Source organism: Ursus arctos, unplaced genomic scaffold (genome assembly GCF_023065955.2).
Source record: "Ursus arctos isolate Adak ecotype North America unplaced genomic scaffold, UrsArc2.0 scaffold_17, whole genome shotgun sequence".
In the NCBI taxonomy this organism is placed as follows: Eukaryota; Metazoa; Chordata; class Mammalia; order Carnivora; family Ursidae; genus Ursus; species Ursus arctos.
Genome location: NW_026622841.1, coordinates 44,785,799 through 44,804,285, shown reverse-complemented (window position 1 = coordinate 44,804,285; position 18,487 = coordinate 44,785,799). Strand labels below are relative to the sequence as shown.

At 43.0% G+C, this 18,487-nt stretch overlaps 1 long non-coding RNA gene across 1 annotated transcript in view; it reads left to right on the top strand.

Moving 5' to 3' along the window:
* The window catches only part of LOC130543934 (uncharacterized), a 46,725-nt gene that overhangs the window by 26,792 nt on the left and 1,446 nt on the right, over positions 1-18,487 (top strand). The window lies entirely within an intron of this gene.

Below are 18,487 nucleotides of genomic sequence, written 5' to 3'. Positions count from 1 at the left end.
TAGTCACAGTTTACTCTCGCTGCCTACTTCCCATGAGAGACAGGGAATGCTGCCAGATCCAAGGACCGCAGGAGGTCTCCCATAGCCTCCAGGAGGCAGGCTCTGCATATGCTGTGTTTGCCCAACCTTATGTGGCTCCAGAATCCCTTCTTGGTGGGGGGGGCAACTCAGGGGACTAGTATTCCACAGAAACCATTTTGCAAAGCCCCAGGCCAGAGTGTATTTCATGGAGGTGGGGAGGTGGTAGAGCACATTCAGTGGCTTGCTGACAGCAGGAATTTAGGAAGCTAGTAGAGACCAAGTGGGGGCCACCTGTTTATTTTAGAGAAGCTCCCAAGTATGTCTCAGTACAAGCTGCTCTGGACCTCTGTTTTCTTCAACAATGTCTAAGCAAATCTTTGCTTGACTTGAGGGAGGGTATACTATAGTTTTTTACATACATGCCAGTAAAGGAAGAGGACCAGGGAAGGAGGGCAAAGGTCCTGGCCAGCTTCTTGCCTCCTCCTCGGAGGTGCAGATGCCCAAGTGAGAAGGGCCAGTGAGGAGCTGTAGGGCCACAGCTCTGACCCGCTGCTCCCCTGCAGTCCCCGGGAATAACCCTTCCCACACAGAGGCAAGGGGCCATGTTCTCCTTTCTGTTCAGGAGACGGGTCCCAGAGATAGGTAAGGACATGTCAGTGCCCACCCTAATTCTGCTAAGTATGGGGTATGGTAGGTATGCTGTGGTGAGAAATGACTTGGGAAGGAGAGGCTTATGATCATTGAATTTGCTTGGTCTTCAGAAATAGAAAAGATAGGAACTCAGATTATTCTTTTGGTAACCCCAAGGTCAGTGTGTAATGGTCTGAGACTGCGTGGTCTCTTCAGGCTATCCGGGATGAAAGCCACGGTACATGTGGTGGGGTTGTGGTGGTTTGGGGTGAACGGGGGGATACCCTAAAGTCCTGAGAACCCACCAGAAGCCCTGTGATCTATGGCCGGCTCTCTCTCTCCCTTGCAACCCGCCTCCCCCAACTTTTTGTAGAGCTGGCTACCTGGTAATTCTCCTGGGTCCCCTGTGAAGCCCATTTTTGTGGCTTGGTGTCTGCTCAGACAGCAGACTGAACATCACTGGTTCAGTCTGTGATGCTCCCACGCACTCCTGATGCCGCGCCATTCTGTCCTTGTCTCCTCTGCAGTCATACAGTGGAGGAACTTGTTTTATCGTGATTCCTCCTGCAAACACAGGACTCTTCATTCAACAAAGATGAATGGGTAACTGGGAATTGAATGGTAGTGTCATACGGGGCTCTTCCGGAAAATTCCCCAGACAGGCAGCCCTCACTATCCTCCAGGACCTGATGGGCATCCTCCTAACAGGGACTGCTGTGTTCTACGTGCATGGTGCCCCCAGAGGTGCACAGCATGGCAGCCTTGCCACTGGCACTCTGCATGAGGGCCAACGGTCCCCTCTCTCATGACGAGGCCTGGTTCATCTTCACCTTGTGGGATGGGGATGGCAGGATTAGAGGCCTCATCAGGCTACCGTCTCTTAACTCCTCAGCTCTGGAAGGGATTTGGTAACCCCAAAACACAGAAAATGTCCTGCTGCATCTCCAGTTCTGTTCTTTACTCCAGTCCTTTGTCTTCTTGCCAAACACCCGGAAAGGAGGAACTTGGAGAGCAGGGCCTCTCCCTTCTAGAAATATGCCTAATTATTTCTCAGAACCCTACTTAGGCTGAACCTCTGCTTTGAAGCTGTCCCTGATCTCTGTCCAGAGTGAACAAGTTGTCCTGGTGTGGCCAGGATTTCCCTTTTTTTTTTTTTTTTTTTTTTTAACACTGAAAGTCCCGTCTTGCAGAAACCCACCCCAGGTCCTGGGTGAGCCGGGATGGTTTGGGACTCTCCCCTACTACCCTCTCCTTCCTGAGCCTGCATATCTGTTATCGCACACTGCACACCACGGGCTCAGAGTCTTCTCTGTGAGTCTACAGGCTCACAGAGAGAGGGCTTCTGTCTGATTCAGCTGTCTCCCCTCATGCCTGGTCCTGGTAGGTGCCCCATAGATATTTGCTGAGCACGAATCCCTGCTCAGGGCTTAGACGCTGGATGAACAGCTCACTCCCAGCTGCAGTCTCAGGAATGACTAGGCGGAAATTTCTGCCTGAGAGTCAACACTGTGGACCCCTGAATGCCCCACATCTCTGGTGGGCCTTGCTTTATTTCTGACAAGGAAAACCACGAAGCCCAAACTTTGCAATGATGTTAAGGGCCTTATAGTCTGGAACCCCTATTTGTAGCAGATAAACTTTTCTTATTTAAAAACTGTTGACTTTTTTCTTTTTTTTTTTTTTTTTTTTTTTTTTTTTTTTTAGTTTATTAAGTGATGAATTTATTTTTTTTTTTTTTTTTTTTAATTAATAATGATTTTTTATTATATTATGTTAGTCACCATACAGTACATCCCCGGTTTTCGATGTAAGGCTCGATGATTCATTAGTTGTGTATAACACCCAGTGCACCATGCAATATGTGCCCTCCTTACTACCCATCACCGGTCTATCCCATTCCCCCACCCCCCTCCCCTCTGTAGCCCTCAGTTTGTTTCTCATAGTCCATAGTCTTTCATGTTTCATTCCCCCTTCTGATTACCCCCCCTTCCTTTATCCCTTTCTTCCCCTACTGATCATTCTAGTTCTTATGTTCCATAGATGAGAGAAATCATATGATAGTTGTCTTTCTCTGCTTGACTTATTTCACTAAGCATTATCTCCTCCAGTGCCGTCCATGTTGTAGCAAATGTTGAGAACTCATTCTTTCTGATTGCTGAGTAATATTCCATTGTATATATGGACCACAACTTCTTAATCCAGTCATCTGTTGCAGGGCATCTCGGCTCCTTCCACGATTTAGCTATTGTGGACATTGCTGCTATGAACATTGGGGTGCATATGGCCCTTCTCTTCACTACGTCTGTATCTTTGGGGTAAACACCCAGTAGCGCAATGGCTGGATCATAGGGTAGCTCAATTTTTAACTTTTTAAGGGACCTCCACACGGTTTTCCAGAGTGGCTGTACCAACTTGCATTCCCACCAACAATGTAGGAGGGATCCCCTTTCTCCACATCCTCTCCAACAATTGTTGTTTCTTGCCTTGTCTATTTTTGCCATTCTAACTGGCGTAAGGTGGTATCTCAGTGTGGTTTTGATTTGAATTTCCTTGATGGCTAATGATTTTGAACATTTTTTCATGTGTCTGTTAGCCATTTGTATGTCTTCATTGGAAAAGTGTCTGTTCATATCTTCTGCCCATTTTTTGATTTGTTTATTTGTTTCTCGTGTATTGAGTTTGAGAAGTTCTTTGTAGATCTTGGATACCAGTCCTTTATCTGTAGTGTCATTTGCAAATATATTCTCCCATTCCGTGGGCTGCCTCTTAGTTTTTCTGACTGTTTCCTTGGATGTGCAGAAACTTTTAATCTTGATGAAGTCCCATAAATTCATTTTATCTTTTGTTTCTCTTGCCTTTGGGGATGTGTCATGAAAAAGGTTGCTTTGGCTGATGTCGTAGAGGATGCTGCCTATGTTCTCCTCTAGAATTTTGATGGATTCCTGTCTCACATCGAGGTCTTTCATCCATTTGGAGTTTATTTTTGTGTATGGTGTGAGATAGTGGTCAAGTTTCATTCTTTTGCATGTAGCTGTCCAATTTTCCCAGCACCATTTATTGAAGAGACTGTCTTTTTCCCACCAGATGTTTTTTCCTGCTTTATCAAATATTAGTTGCCCAAAGAGCTGAGGGTCCATTTCTGGGCTCTCTATTCTGTTCCATTGGTCTATGTGTCTGTTTTTGTGCCAGTACCATGCTGTCTTTGTGATCACAGCTTTGTAGTACAGCTCGAAGTCCGGCATTGTGATACCCCCAGCTTTGTTTTTCCTTTTCAACAGTTCCTTGGAGATTCGGGGTCTTTTCTGGTTCCATACAAATTTAAGGACTATTTGTTCCAGTTCTTTGAAAAACGTTCTCGGTATTTTGATCGGGATAGCATTGAAAGTGTAGATTGCTCTGGGTAGCATGGACATTTTAACTATGTTAATTCTTCCGATCCATGAGCATGGAATATCTTTCCATCTTTTTATGTCTTCCTCAATGTCTTTTAAGAGTGATTTATAGTTTCTAGAATAAAGGTCCTTTACGTCTCTGGTTAAGTTAATTCCAAGGTAACGTATGGTTTTTGGTGCTATTGTAAATGGGATGGATTCCCTGATTTCTCTTTCTTCGTTCTCGTTATTCGTGTACAGAAATGCAACTGATTTCTGAGCATTGATTTTGTATCCCGCCACGTTACTGAATTGCTCTATAACTTCTAATAGTTTGGGAGTGGCTTCTTTTGGGTTTTCCATATAGAGTATCATGTCGTCTGCGAAGAGAGACATTTTGACTTCTTCTTTGCCGATTTGAATACCTTTGATCCCTTTTTGTTGTCTGATTGCTGTTGCAAGGACTTCTAGTACTATGTTGAATAATAGTGGCGAGAGTGGGCATCCTTGTCGTGTTCCTGATCTTAAGGGAAAGGCTTCCAGCTTTTCCCCATTGAGAATAATATTTGCAGTAGGCTTTTCATAGATGGCTTTTATGAGATTGAGAAATGTACCTTCTATTCCTACACTCTGAAGGGTTTTAATCAGGAAAGGATGCTGTATTTTGTCAAATGCTTTTTCGGCATCGATTGAGAGGATCATATGGTTCTTGAGTCTTTTCTTGTTGATATGATGTATCACGCTGATTGATTTGCGAATATTGAACCACGCTTGCATCCCAGGTATGAATCCCACTTGATCGTGGTGGATAATCCTTTTAATGAACTGTTGGATTCTATTAGCAAGTATCTTGTTGAGGATTTTGGCGTCCATATTCATTAGGGAAATCGGTCTGTAATTCTCCTTTTTGAGGGGGTCTTTGCCTGGTTTGGGGATCAAGGTAATATTGGCCTCATAGAATGAGTTTGGTAGCTTTCCTTCTGTTTCTATTTTTTGAAATAGCTTTAGGAGAATAGGTATTATTTCCTCTTTGAATGTTTGGTAGAATTCCCCAGGAAAACCATCCGGGCCTGGAGTTTTGTTATTTGGAAGGTTGTTTATCACTGACTCAATTTCTTCATAATTAATTGGCCTGTTTAAGAAATCAATTTCTTCCTTTTTCAATCTTGGTAGTTTATAGGTTTCCAGGAAGGATTCCATCTCTTCCAGATTGCTTAGTTTATTGGCATATAGCTGTTGATAAAAATTTCTAATAATCCTTCCAATTTCAGTGGTGTTCGTCGTGACCTCTCCTTTTTCATTCATAATTTTAATAATCTGGGTCCTTTCTCTTTTCTTTTGGATAAGTCTTGCCAGTGGTCTGTCAATTTTATTGATTCTCTCCAAGAACCAGCTTCTAGTCCTGTTGATCTGCTCTACTGTACTTCTGGTTTCTGCTTGATTGATTTCAGCTCTAATTTTGGTCAACTGCTTCCTCGTGCGTGGATTAGGCCTGTCCCTCTGTTGCTGTTCCAGCTTCTTGAGGTGAGAATATAAAAACTGCATTTTAGATTTTTCTATTCTTTTGAGTGAGGCTTGGATGGCTATGTATTTCCCCCTTAGGACTGCCTTTGCAGTATCCCATAGGTTTTGGACTGTTGTATTTTCATTCTCATTGGTCTCCATAAATTGTTTAATTTGATTTTTGATTTCCTGGTTTATCGAGTCATTCCTGAGCAGGATGGTTCTTAGTCTCCAAGTGTTTGAGTTTCTTCCAAATTTTTCCTTGTGGTTGAGTTCCAATTTCAGAGCGTTGTGGTCTGAGAATATGCAGGGGATAATTTCAATCTTTTGGTATCGGCTGAGACCTGTTTTGTGTCCCAGAACATGGTCTATTCTTGAAAATGTTCCATGGGCATTAGAATAGAATGAGTATTCTTTGGTTCTGGGGTGTAGTGTTCTATATATATCTAAGAGGTCCAGCTCGTCGAGTGTGGCATTCAAAGCCTTTGATTCTTTGCTTAGTTTTTGCCAGGGTGTTCTGTCTATTTCTGAGAGTGGAGTGTTGAGGTCCCCTACTATTAATGTATTTTTATCTATATGTCTCTTTATTCTGGTTAAGAGTTGGCTTGTGTATCTTGCTGCTCCCCTGTTGGGGGCATATATATTTATAATTGTCATATCCACTTGTTGAATACTTCCTTTAAGAATAATATAGTGCCCTTCTGCATCTCTAACTATAGTCTGTAGTTTAAAATCCAATTTATCTGATATGAGAATTGCTACCCCAGCTTTCTTTTGAGGTCCATTTGCGTGAAAGATGGTACTCCATCCCCTTACTCTCAGTCTGAATGCATCTTTGGGTTCGAAATGAGTCTCTTGAAGACAGCAAATGGATGGGTCATTTCTTTTTATCCAATCTGCAACCCTGTGGCGTTTGAAACCAGAATTCAAACCATTAATGTTCAGGCTGAGTACTGAGAGATATGCTTTTAATTCTGCCATGTTGTCAGTAAAGTCTTTGTTTGTATTGGCTGTGACTTTCTGTTTTGTATCACTCTTGGGGCCTTTTTACTTTTATAGAACCCCCCGTAATACCTCCTGTAGGGCTGGTTTCGTGGTTACGAAATTGGCTAGTGACTGTCGATTCTGAAATGTCTTTATTTCTCCATCAATTCTGAATGACAGCCTTGCTGGATAAAGGATCCTTGGCTGCATGTTTTTCTCTGAAAGAGCTTTAAAAATGCTCCCCCAACCCTTTCTCTCATTCCAGGTCTGTGTAGACAGGTCTGATGTAATTCTGATGCCTTTGCCTTGGTACGTGAGAAATTTCTTTGCCCTGGCCGCTTTCAATACTGTTTCTTTGGATCTCATATTTGCGAATTGCACTATGACGTGACGTGGTGTAGGTCTGTCATGGTTGAGCTTGGGAGGGGTCCTCTCTGCCTCTTGGACACGAATTTTTGTTTCCCTTGCTAGATTAGGGAAGTTTTCAGCTACAATTTGTTCAAATATCTCTTCTAGACCTCTGTTTTTCTCCACCCCCTCAGGGATGCCGATGATTCTAACATTGGATCGTTTCGTTGAGTCAGTAATCTCCCGTAGCCAACATTCGTGGGCGTGGATTTTTTTAAGACCATCTTCTAATTTTATTTTTTCCTCTATTAACCCATCCTCCAATTCACTAACCCTTTCCTCCGCTTCCGTGACCCTGGCCGTCAGAGCCTCTAGTTTTGCCTGCATTTGGCTCATAGAATTTTTAATTTCTGTCAAATTCGCTCTCATTTCCGCCCTTAGGGATTGTATATTCTCAGTAATATTTTCCTGAATACTTTTTTCAAGTCTACTCATTATCTTGACCATTGTTACTCTGAATTCCATTTCTGATAATTTGGTTACATCCATATCCGTTACTTCTGTGGCAGAGGCCCCTGACTCACTGTCTTTTCTTTGCTGGGGGGGGCTTCTCCTTCTTGTCATTCTGATGAAGAGAGGTTGCGGGGTTTCCAGAGCCCAAAATTATTGACTGGGTCCCAGGCCGTGCCTCTTGTTTTATAGGGATCTTAGAGATGTGGGCTTCTTCTTTAAAGATTTTATTTATTTACTTATCTGAGAGAGGGAGACAGACAGTCAGCAAGAACGAAACAGAAGCAGGGGAGTGAGAGAGGAAGAAGCAGGCTCCCAGCGGAGGAGCCCGATGAGGGACTCCTTTCCGGAACGCCGGGATCACGCCCTAAGCCGAAGACAGGCGCTCAATGACGGCGCCACCCAGGCGCCTCCGGTTGTGGGCTTCTTGATTTTTCAGCCTGCCTTCTGTGTTCTGGGGGAGGGGCCTGCCGCGCCGATACTCAGGCAACCCTGTTTGGTTAGAGTCTCCGTGTCCCCTGCGAGGGAGGATGGGGATGGGCACTCTCTGAGCCGATATTTCCAGGCTTTTGTTCTCTGGCGGCTTTCCCTGGCGGCCGGCTATGCCTCTTCTGAGGGTCAGAGCAGCAGAGGCTGCATTGTCGCAGAACAGAGGGATTGCGGCCCGTTCTCCACTGATGTTCCGGCCACTTTAACTCTGTTACTGTTGGTGCTGCTCAACCCTGCGGCGTCCCGGGATGTGCGCACCAACTCGGCGACCCTGCCCTCACTCCCAGGGCCGGCGCGTCTCTGTCCTTTGTGTTTCTAATGCCGCCAGCCACCGGCCGCCCCGCGCGCTCCCGGGTCTCCCGGTCTCAGTCTATGCCCGGTGAGCACACCTCGATTCCGGAGTTTCGTGAGAAGCCTGGTGGCGCGCGCACCCGGTTCAGGGTCTCAGTTTGCTGTTTCTCGGGTGCCGACCGCGAGTCCGCCCGCTCCCCCGTGCAGGTGGCCCGCCAGCCGCCAGCCGCCAGCCGCCCCGCGCGCGCTCCGGGAGTTCCCGGTCTCAGTCTGGATCCCGTGAGCACACCGGGATTCCGGTGTTCCGGGAGATGCCTGGTGGCGCGCGCGCGTTCACGGCTCACCGGTCTCAGTCCGCTCTCTCGCGGGTGCCCTCTGTGTGTCCCCCGCTCCCCCGTGCAGGTGGCTGCCGCTTCCCGGAGCCCAAACGCGGCGGCTCCCTCCCCCTTCCGTTTATCTTCCGATATCCGTGCACGGTTTACAGCTCCCCTCTTCGTACCTCAATACTCAGCGCTGGAGATGTTCATTTGTAGAGATCCAGATGCATCATCCTGCGTCTCAGGCTGATTCCGTGGTTATTTAGGCTGGTCTGGTACCTATCCAGCTCGACTCAGGGGACCGGCTGAAAAAGGGGTCCCCTACTCCTCCGCCATCTTAACTCCTCCCTCTGTTGACTTTTTTCTAAATAGTTTATTGTAGGTAACTGGAAAACAAGAAGAACATACAATGGCCCACAAGTCCATCCTTGGAGAGAAGCGCTGTTATGTAGTATATCTCCTTTGTAAGACAAAAATTAAATCATGATTTTTGTAGCCTATTTCCTTATCTTCTAATACAAAGTGAACATTTTCCCATTATTGGGAAGCATTCAGGCTGCCATAACAAGATACCATAGACTAGGTAGCTTAAACGACAAACATTTATTTCTCATGGGTCTGGAGGCTGGAAAGTTCAGGATCAAGGTGAGGGTCCTCTTGCTGGTCCCTAGTCCGCTGTTCTCCCACTGTGTCCTCACCTGACAGAATGGGCAAGGGAGCATTCTGGGCTCCTTTTCAACAGGGCATTAATCCCATCCCATGAGGCTCTACCCTCATGACCTAACCACCTTCCAACCCTCCCCCCCCCCACCTCCTAATACCATCATGTGGGGGATGGGGTTTTAACATATGTATTTTGGAGGAACATGAGCATTCAGTCTATAGCACTTGTCAATAGCATTCTTCAATCATGTAATTAAAAACAGATTTTAAGAACTTTTGTAAAAAAACAAAAGAGAAACCATCAGTTTTTATTTGTATATTTTTAGGATGAATAATTTCATCATAAAACATGTACAATTAACATATGCTAATTTAAAACAACCAAGGCTATTTGGAAAGAGGGAGAAGAGATCCCACTGCCCAGGGAAAGTCATGCTAACATTTTGATGCCTGTCTTTTCAGACATTTTCCTGTGCACAGACACACGTGCCCATGAACACACAAACGTGTGCCCAGGAAGGCTGAATGTCTCTTTATATGCTTTCTAGGCATTTGAAATGTTCATTTCTGAAGGATTTGTTCATGCAATTTGCACTTTTTTCTGGTTGGGTTCCAATTTTTCATATGGACTTATATGATCATTTTAACATATTTAAGGATCTTAAATATTTTATTTAAAAATTTTAGCAATATCTCCTCCAGAATTTAATTTCTTTGAGCCATTTTATTCTCTTCGGAACTTTACATTTTAATGGAGTCTAATATACCAATATTATCTTTTTAGTTTCTTCCTTTGGCTTAAGGTAAGAAAGGCCTTGGCCACCTCTAAACGAGAAAATGAATCTATGGCTGAGTACAAATTCCCTCTTTGTATTTTAGTTTTTAATCCATCTGGAATTCATCTGGCATGAGGAATTATGCAGTAAGGATCCAAATTTACTTTTTTGCCCCCAGAAGGTTAACTAATTGTTCCAACATTTTTTCCCTTTAATAAGAAATGCCGGCTGTAGCATATATATGTCGCGTTCCCTTTATTGTTATTCTCCAAAATATTCTACAATGGCAGTTTTGGTTTTTTCCCTTAACCGGTGCCACTGAGAATGGCCAAGTCTCTGAGGAGTGGGCTTCATTTATTGTTTCCTTCTACGATACTCATCCATTTATATCTGGTCTCACTTTGTTGTGGTCAGTGAGTATGATCTGAACCGGTTGGAATTTATTAAGGGTTTCTCTGTAATGTAATATGGTTCTATTTTGGTACATTTCCTGTCTTGTAAATGTTGGCAAGAAGATACAATCTCGATATAGTATCCACCTCTCGCTCTCCTCTCGCATCTGTAATTTCTGTCATTGTTAAGTGTGTCTTTAAGCTTTTTCAGTAAGGGGGTTTTGAGTTTTGGAACTTGGTTTGTTGGGGAAGGAGACCCTTTGACCTGCAGATGAAGTAATTGCTTGGTTTGCCGGAGAGCTCCTGTTTTTCCAGTTTTATTGAGATACAATTGACATACGACACTGTAGGAGTTTAAGGTGTGCAGCAGAATGACTTAGCACGTGTACGTATGGTGAAATGATCACTGTAAGACATTTAGCAAACATCCATCACCTCAGATAGTTATGATTTTTTTCTTGTAATAAGAACTTTTAGAATCTGTTCTCTTAGCCACTTTCAAATGTACCATATAGGTATGTTGACTATCGTCATCACTATTATTGTATTAGAGAGTTTTGCACAAGGTTGTGGGAGCGAATTTTCAGATAATTATAAGATGCTACTTCACCTTTTCAAAAAAAGAATTATTCTTTTCCTTTCAACCATGCTAAGCTATTTTATTTTAGATCTATCTCTTAGGTTCATAATGCAGTTGAGTTTAGTGTTTTGATTCAGTATGAGAGGTATTTTCCCCCATTGATGGGTTTAGCCTCTGTGTATGGTTGTTCTGTGGGGTGTGTTTATTCTGACTTAATTTGCCTCAGTGGTGGATGGCATTCCTTGTTCTTAGTCATTCATCCAGCCCTGTACTTAGCCATGCCTCCTAGTGCACTTCCTGTACTCTCCTTCCTGCTTCTTTGACTTTGGGCTTTGCTATGGGCTTGCTCTGACCAATGTGGTGTGGATGGAAGTCATGGCAGCCAGTTTTGAGCAGGGATTTTAAGAAGCACCTTGAGTTTGGCTTGTTCCTTGAGCTCTGTCCCCTTGTGTAAGAAGCCCCAGAGAGTGGCTGCCTCCTCATCTTGGGACACAGAACGAAGAGACAGAGGGAGCCCAACAGAATCCAACTGTGCCCAGGAGCACAGCCAACGTGGGAACATGCAGGCAAGAAATACATTCGTATTGTGATAACCCATTGAGATTTTGGGTTGTTCATTACTGCATTTCCTCTCCCTTTCCCTATCCATTCCTGAAAACTATTTTCTTCCTTCTCTTCTATCCCTTCATCATCAAAGAAGCATTAGGAGACTAGAATGAAGTAGACCTTCCAAGCGGGGATCGGGGCCCGTGTGCAAGGTGCGGACAGGGGCTGTGTGGGGCTATGATATTAGCCATATGGAAGGACATTGAGCAGCATATTCAGGATAACGAGAAGCAGATATCTTACTATTGGAAAAGGAGAGCATATATATGGAAATGGTGGCAGCTAGAATTAGGGCTGCCAGATTTAGCAAATAAAAATACAGGGTGCCATTTGGGACATTTTTATTCTAAAATTTTATTTATTTATCTGAAATTCAAATTGAACTAAGCATCCTCAATTTTATCTGGCAACCATTGCTAGAATAAACCCTGTAGTGTTGGACTGTAGTGTAGAGGAAACAATGTGAATGCATGGTCTTTAATATAGAGAGATAGATGTGGAAATAAATATAGATGTACATATGGTATGCATGTGTGTGTGATGTAGTCTTACATATATTTTCTAACTCTGTCCACTCAAAGGGCTTGGGGACAATGACACCGTAGTGGCCATGAGCACACTTAGTGTCCAGATCTTGGTTTCCAAATACTCCCAGGAATCCTGGCTCCTTTACCAGGGCTTCTGGGAGAAGTGGCTTATTCCAGGGCCGGGCCAGGAAAAGGACAAGGTGGAAAAGGACAGAACACTTTATTGTGCCAGACTGTAGGGAAGTGCTCAGTGAATATTGGGGAACACAGAAGCCAGCTTGACGTAACTCCCACTGGCCAACTCGAGGATGTTGAAGCATCAAAATAAATAAAATAGCAACTGATTATAAACCATTGAATAAAATAGAAATTCTTCAGTTCACACTGACTAAATAAATAGATGAACATATACATTGGGAGAAGAGAAAGTTCTTTATGGTCGAAAGAATGATGGTAATAGAGAAATCACTCTATGGCAGTTTTCATCTTAATAATGCACACCGGAAATATCAATGGATGCTAAAATTAGTGTGTGATAATGTACCGAGGAAGAAACGTTTACGTAATTCCAGAGTCTCTCCCATAAGAATACTTATCAGTTACAAAAGGGAAAAAGTATCTTTGCAAGGAGATACCAGGCAGATACCACCTTAATGAAGTCATCAAAGCTAACGCGACTAGTAAGAGCACAAATGGTATTGCGTGCCACTCAGCAGGGTGCAGTAAAAAGAACACGTTACCTGTACAATTCCAGGCAACATGCAAAATCTGGCTCTAATCATGAAACATGGGACACATCCAAATTGAGAGACATTCTACAAAATGACTGGCCTATAATCTTCGAAAAATGTCAAATTCATGAAAGTTAAGAACCCATAGGGATTGTTCCAGATTAAAAGGAACCAGAGACTCAGCATGACTGGGTAGAACGCGTGGTCCTGGGTTTGATCCTTTGCTATAAAGAGCATTATTGGGACGACTGTGAAGCTTTAGTGGATGTCTGGGAGAAGAGTACGTAGGAATTCCCTATGCTATTCTTTCAACTTTTCTGTAACTTGGAAACTCATTCAAAGTAAATTTTTGAAAAAGGTGACTAATTAAATATCTGTTTAATTTTAGCTTTTCTACTTTTTTAGCTTCCTTTAGTTTTGACCTTAGCAACTTCAAAGGTGTATATACTCTAAGTTGTTGCTTCTTTTCATAAATAATATATTAAACTTCTATTTCTTAATCTATTACATCTTCCTTTAAAGCTCTTTCTTCCTTTTAAACAACATGGATTGTTTACTTTTTGTATACATATAAAATAGGTATATATACATATATGTTTATAAGTAGAATATGTATATTATATATGTATATGTAAGTATATATATGCATATTACATCTGTATATGTATATACATATAGGCATATAAATACACATATATGCATATTATACATACATACATATTATAGTACATATTATGTATACAAACTATGTATAGGTATTATATATGTATAACTTTGTACATGTCAGGTCTACCTCTTTCCCTTGCATATTCTACACTCCACTACTTATTGCCATTCATGTTTCTCAAGGGAAGTTTGGGAGTTCTCTAATTTCTTTCCTATGCCAATAACTTATTGCTTCTGTCTGAATGCTTATTGGATACTTTCTTCATATTTGAAATTCAACAATTTGCCAGATTTGGTTTGCTGTGAGTTTATTATTATTATTTTAGCTGGAGTAGAGTGAGCCTTCTGAGCTCTCCATACAAATCTTTTATCTCACAAAGATTTTCTTCCATTGTGAATTTTAATATTGTTGCTTTTGCTGTTGTTGTTATTTCCACCAGGTATAGAAGTTATTTATATATTAGATCTCCATTATTGGTCTGCCACATAAACCATATTCCATCCAAGTGCTTTAATCTTTTTAATTCTTTTCCCATCCATTCTGGGTGATTTTCACAAACATATGCTCTATGCTGTCATCATCATTCTATAGATTTAATTCTGCTTCTAATAGCATCTTAGAATTCTACACCATCATTGGTCTCAGACATATTCACGTAACTCTTCTAATTGCCTTTCCATCTGAGTTTATCTTGTTCTGTCATCTTTCATCTCATTTCTTTGATTACCTTGGGAATGCAAAGTTGTTGCATTCTAAAAACTTCTTTGATTTTCCAGATTAAATAAACATCTAAACTGTTCTTTATTCATTACATACTAGTTTCCAGTCCCTCTTTTTCATTGTTGTTGGGAGAATTATTGCTTGGGTACCATGTTGGTTTTTCTGAATGGGCCATTTCTCTCTTGAACGGCTATTTGTTCTAAACAGTGTATCCGTAGAGCTTCCCTGTGCTCTTTACTTCGTAATTGTTTGGATCCTCCCTGTCCACCCTGCTCTGGAGGCTGGAAGGTCAGTGTTTACATATTCTGTTTAGCCACTGAGCTGCCCGAGGAGGGCACAGATGGAATTGGGGTGTGAGAAGCTGCAGCCAGAAAACTCTTTCTAATAATTAAATCTTCTTTTTACCCTCAGTACATTTTAAAGTTTTCTGAATAGTTGGTGTCTACGTGGGACATGAAAACCATTTGAGTATTTAAACCCAGGAGACTGAACACTGGGAGTTAGTCACACAGGTGGTGAAAGAGCTCAGATGGTAAACAGGATAGTGAGGCAACCTGGGAGGCAACAGAGGGAGTACCCCCCCCACCACCACCAAAAAGCTGGAGGGGCAGAGGCAGGACGCAGCGGTCCTGGAGGCTGAGGTCAGCTGCAGAGCTAGCTGCTTGAAGACGGTGTTCAGCGGGAGCTGGAGCAATGGAGAAGCACCATCACTACTGAGCTGTCTCCTGAGGCCCAGAAGGAGGGGGTGAATGACCCCAAGTTCTTTCTTCTCCTATCCTTTTAATCTCCCGCAGTGCCTCCCATTGGCCAAATCCTGCCAGAAAGTGCTGACACAGGGGCCTGGATGATGTAGCCAAGAGCTATCAGCCACTTTATAGCAAAGACCAGAGTAGGGGAAGTAAAGACTTGAGGGCAGCAGGTCAGGACTGACACAGGTTTTGTGCCATAGGATTCTGTTTGCATATATATATATATATATATACACACATATATATATATATAATCTGTTTGTATATATATATAATCTGTTTGCATATATAATATATATATATATATATATTTGCTAAGTTATACCCCAAACTAAATAGCTACACACCCACACGTGCACACACACACACACACACACACACACACACACACATATAGTGTGAGATCTGCTTTCCTATAATATTTTGTAGTATATTTGGGAATGTTACTTTTATACTCTTATTTTTTGGGAATAGTCACAGTTTGGGTTCTTGAGTAGTCCTAAAACATGTCAGTTTTTTAGTTGACTCCTTTGGATCATAAGTAGGACCAATTTTTGTCTCTGTGATTCCTGTGGCCAATCCTGTGAACTTTCCTGCTCCTGGGGAGTCTTGGATCAGCACAGCCTCAGAAGGAAGTGTATATTCGGTACCCCTAATTATGTCTAGATCCTAGAGCAACCTGTTCAGTGCCCTCCAGGTCAAGGGGTTCCATGCTGCCTCCATTCTGGTGGCCGCATGGGTTTGATACTTGCAGCTCTTTCATGGGAAGACCTGTCCTGCCTGCTTCCAATCCAGGAGTTCTTCTCTAGGAAAGCAGCCCAAGCTTCTCCTGGAGCCTCTGATTCTGTAGCAGTTCTGGGTTCTACCCTGGTGTTTTCCTCTGCTCACGTTGGTTCCCAGTACATAGCCTAATACAATTTCTAGAACAGGTCTGCCAGTATATGTCACATATACTGCCACTACTCTTTACTTCCGACTCAAGGTTGACATTGTTAGGTTTAATGAACTAAACCGATTAATTAATTAATTAAGTTGATTAATTAGGATTAACTGAGTATATTCATTTTTCTGTGAATAGGACCTCAGAACACTTCCTGAAAATCTCCTGTAAGGCTCTGCCAGTGGCAGGTGGAAGGACAACATGTTTTCCATCCTGGACTTTGTAGCAAAGTCCAAAATCCAGATCAAGCTTTAGCAGGCAATGGTTTGTTACAAGGCAGTAAACCCAAGGTGTCCCGTCAAGTGTGAGCCATTGACTGATTCTCCTTTTGCTATTTTTTTCCTTCAGAGGAAATCTTATCAGGAAACATGAAACAAAAACAATAACATAACAAGAAATAAAGATTAAAAACCAGAACATTTCCAGATAGAGAGTGGGATTCAGAATTCCACTGGAAACTTTTTTAGAAACAGACTCTGAGATGGAGAGTTGCATGCCCTCCCAAGGTTTTTGAGAAATGCATCTGCAAAGGAGTGAGAATGGCAGAAGCAGGCAGAAGGAGAGGCTGGTCCTCTGGGCCATTACATCTAAGGCCTCAGCTGATTCTCCAGGGAGCTCCCTGGGGAATTTGGGTGGGACAGAACTCTTCAGAATTGTCCTAGATTGAAGCAAGGGCTAAGACTTTATATCCCTCCATCAGCTAGTCACTGACTGGGTTGATCCCAGCGGAGCGGAGGGCAACCTTGGACAAGGCAGGATATCACATCCCAAACGTAGCGCATGATATTTTTTTTCCTGCCTCATACACTCTGCTGGATCAACTGGCCATGTAACACTGCCGATTGCACCTGCATAATAAGAACTTAAAAAGGTCTAAGGTATAATAATTTGTGTTTTAGTTTGGAAGGGCTATTCTCCAACATTCCCCAGTCTGCCTGCCCCTTAAAATCTCATCATTGAGATAGTGGTTTCCTGAATCTTCTTAGAGCTTATCTTCATTTGGAGCTCATGTCTCTTACCCAGATATTCCAAAACACTTTCCACTTTGTACGAATCCAGTTGATTAACATGACATCATTAATATTGCGGACCAATGATGTTCTATGAAATTTCCAGAATGTCGTAGTCCCTTCGGACCCTATTATGACAGAGGCCCTGAGGTGTTAATGAGAGTCAACAAGGCCCTGGGGGAAGATGATAACTGTATACTATCATCCATCCCATGGGAATAAACTGCTTCTGATCTTTCTTTCCCACAGGGATGGAAAAAAAAAAAGTTAGCCAGTTTAATAGCTATGGATACACTGAAGATCGTGTAAAAGATACCACATGTGGCACAGTGGCTGCTATTGAGACTTGTACTTAGTTAAGTCTGTGGTTACCTGTGTGCCGAGGCAGCCCCGTACTGGCCTGTGAGCACGGACTGTTACATTTTCAGGAGCCTTGTGAGCTGGTTGTTATGCATTATACCACGGAACTTGGCAAAGGCTACAAGCCTCCCCCAGCGCTGGAGAGCCAGTTGCTGAGCATGGACCAGCACACCACTGGTGGTAGTCCACTGTTGTCTGCCATGATTAATACAGTTTTTGTAGGGGCTAGACTGGTGAATTAATGGGGATATCATGGGGATCACCATTCCTGAATTCTTTAAAATTACAATGGTGGCACCAATTTTTGCCATTCCCCTTGGGCTATGGTATTTTTTCATATTTGCTACAGTGGGGGACAGTGGGGACATTTCGGAGGTTTCCACTTGGCTCTCCCCACTGCAATAGGTTTTATCCCACAGATCAAGAATCTGCTGTAAGAGTTCTGCTCATTCTAGTTATATATTTGGGTATGGGGAAATGATCCCTGGATGGGTCTATGGACCCAGTGCCCCCAACAGTGAGCTGCACCGGACTCATAACTGGATCCCATATTCCTCAATTATAACAGAAGGTACAAGGGTGCTTTGAATCCCTGGGAATCAAAGTCAACCCAGACTCTGGATCCAACAGTCATTGTAAGATCCCGTTTTCCTCCTGGGTGGTTATGTGAGTAAATGGCTAGAGATCACTTTGGAGAACAGCTGGGAGAATTACTACTGAATATACTTGCTGTGATGTTCCAATGTTTTGTCATGAGGATCTGACTTCTCTTTTGGCTGTTCTAGAAACAAAAACAGGCTCAGGTACAGAAGCCTGGTAAGCAATCATGACCTTTTGTTCAGGCAACTGCCTGCAGACTTTGGATCACTCATTCTTGATTTCCTTTAGTTGGATAATTTGTGCCATACCCTTGCTGGCTGCCCGTAGGAGCACCATGTTCTGCTTACCATATCCCCCGCTCTCTGCGGTTCGCTGGCTGCTGCTCTGACCTTGCTTTCATGGTGATAATTGCTTTGGATGGTGAAGTGCTACCACCAGTCCTCTATCATTTCAAGATTCCCATTGTTTTCAATGAGCTCAGTTCTGTAATTGTGTTTCCTACTCTCAGCCTTGGCTATGGAGGATAGCCACCACTGAGCTCCTGAGCAATGCTGCTGCCCCTCTCACGAGAACATTCCTTCTCTCTTTGGTAAAAGGGTGTCCTCTGGGGCCTCTTATGGCACTTTGTTGGCTGATGGGGAGGTTGTAGGCTAACCCAATATACCCCCTTTAGCATACCTACTTCTCTGAGCCTTGAGATGC